Below are 2487 nucleotides of genomic sequence, written 5' to 3'. Positions count from 1 at the left end.
AACAACATGCTACATCTGCTACAGAATAAAGGATTGTTTTCTGGGTCACACATTGAAGACCCTCAGCAACATTTGAATTTTTTTTTTGTCAATTTGTGTGACTCAAAGCCAGCCAAATGTAACTCCAGAAGCTATCAAGCTATTACTGTTCCCGTTCTCTGTGACTGGGAAAGCTCAGACTTGGCTGAATTCGCTCCCAATCAATTCCATTGTCACCTGGGAAGAATTAGTAAAGCAGTTTTTGAATAAGTTCTACCCGCCCAACAAGACTGCAAGACAGATTGATGAAATATTGAAGTACAAGCAGCAGCCAACTGAAACCTTGCAAGAAACTTGGGAAAGATTTAAAGGGATTCTGGTGAAGTGTCCTCACCATGGCATTCCAGACCAGATGCTTGGCCAGAGATTCTACATGGGATTAGCTGACAATCTAAAGGCCAAGGTGGATGCTTCAGCTGGAGGTGCATTTTTGAGTAAGACATTCACTGAGTGCAAAGTCCTTTTTGACAAGATGTCCCAGAATTCGGGGTGGATGACTAGAGATACAACACTGGCACCTATAGTGCATTCAGTGCCTCTCGACCCAAATAATTCGCAGACAGAGAACATGGCCACACTCATGACTCAGATGAGTATTTTGACAAAGAAGATAGATGAGATGGGTACCAAACAGGTGCATATTGTTGACAAAACAAATGGAGGACTGTGTACACCTTGTGTTAATCAGTCTTATGTGTGTTCTTGGAGCGAAGAAGGTGAAAATAAAGGAGCAAGGGAAGATATGAATTATGTTAACAACTTTGGGGGACAGAGACAAGGAGGACAACAGTGGAGGCCGGCACCAAATCAGCAATACAGACCCATCGTGCCTCAGCCTGGGGGCATGCAAGCTCAAGGCCAAATGGTGCCATACCACCAGAGACAACAGGGCTACCCACAGCAGAACGAGCAACAATTCACATATCAGCTACCTCCTCGGCAGCAAGATAACAACATGGTAGAGATCAGGGGGATGCTCCAGCAACTCATTGGAACAAATGGTAAGATGCAAGAGAAGTTGGTAGTACATGACTCAGCTATAAAGAACATTGAAACTCAGTTGGGGCAGTTGTCTATGGCTTTAAACAATCGCCCCCAGGGAACATTGCCAGCGGATACAAATATTAACCCCAAGGAGCAAAACCCGAATCAGCTGATGGCAGTAAGTCTTCGGAATGGGAGATATTTAGACAAAGAGTAGGAGGTTGCACAAGCCAGCAAAGAGACTACGCCAGCGACTCCAATTCCACTAGAGGTAGATGAACCAACAAATCTGACTGAAGTAGTAGTTGAACAGAGTCAAGATGAAAAGGGTAAGGCTAAGGTAAATGAACAAGCTGCAGAACAGGTGATGCCTCTTGTGCCACAGAACCCCAACAGAGAGAAGCCAGCAAGCAGTGAACAAAGGGTGATACCTGCACCATTCCCTCAAAGACTGGTAAAACAAAAGAAGGAAGATCAATACAAGAAATTCATAGAGATGTTGCGTCAAATTCAACTGAATATTCCTTTGATGGATGCTTTGAGGGAGATGTCAGGTTATGTGAAGATGATGAAAGACCTAATGTCATGGAAGTTTGATTTTCAAGACCTATCCACAGTGACTCTAACGCAGACCTGCAGCGTAGTAGTGACCAGACCGATGGCTCAAAAGATGTCTGACCCAAGTAGCTTTACTATTCCATACACGATTGGGAGTTACGCCTTTGCAAAGGCATTATGTGATTTGGGAGCCAGCATAAATTCGATGCTGTTGCAACTGGCTGACCACACGGTAAAAAGGCCTACTGGATTCTTGATGATGTGTTGGTGCAAGTGGGGAAGTTCGTGTTCCCTGCAGACTTTGTTATTCTGGATTGTCAGGTAGATGAGGAGATACCTATCATTTTAGGTAGGCCATTTTTGGCCACTGGGAGAGCCCTGATCGATTGTGAGACTGGGGAATTAAAAATGAGACTGAACGATGAAGAAGTCATATTCAATGTTCAGAAATCTATAAGGAGACCCAATGAATATGCTAATTGCTCTCTAGTGGAGGCAATGGATGTGTTCCTGTAAGAAGATGATGTGACCCTGACTGCTAAAGATCCATTGGAGGCATGTCTGACAAATTTAGAAGAAATGGATGGTGAAGGGTTAGCTGAGTGGGTTATGTCACTTGAAGGCCAATGATTATGGAAAAGGGAACCTTAGTTCGAGTCCCTTGAGTTAGAAAAAAGGGCTACACCTCTAGTAAAGCCATCGGTAGAGGAACCACCCAAGTTGGAACTGAAGCCGCTTCCAGATCACCTCAGGTACGTTTTCTTAGGCCCCGATTCTACTTTTCCTGTTATTATATCATCATATTTGTTAGATGTGCAGGTAGAATAGCTCTTATAGGTACTGCAGAAAAGCAAGACTGCCATTGGCTGGACCATGGCAGACATAAAGGGTATCAGCCCAGCCTTC

The 2487-nt window shown here is 44.1% G+C and overlaps 1 non-coding gene across 1 annotated transcript; it reads right to left on the bottom strand.

The window, feature by feature from the left end:
• Positions 1-274: 274 nt before the first annotated feature.
• LOC138888816 (small nucleolar RNA R71) lies at positions 275-381 on the bottom strand. The gene has a single exon (XR_011406395.1). It is a non-coding gene; the product is annotated as a small nucleolar RNA R71 (small nucleolar RNA).
• Between the last annotated feature and the right edge of the window lie 2106 nt (positions 382-2487).

The sequence above is a fragment of the Nicotiana sylvestris genome, chromosome 3 (assembly GCF_000393655.2).
Source record: "Nicotiana sylvestris chromosome 3, ASM39365v2, whole genome shotgun sequence".
In the NCBI taxonomy this organism is placed as follows: Eukaryota; Viridiplantae; Streptophyta; class Magnoliopsida; order Solanales; family Solanaceae; genus Nicotiana; species Nicotiana sylvestris.
This window is presented reverse-complemented; position numbering and strand designations above follow the sequence as displayed.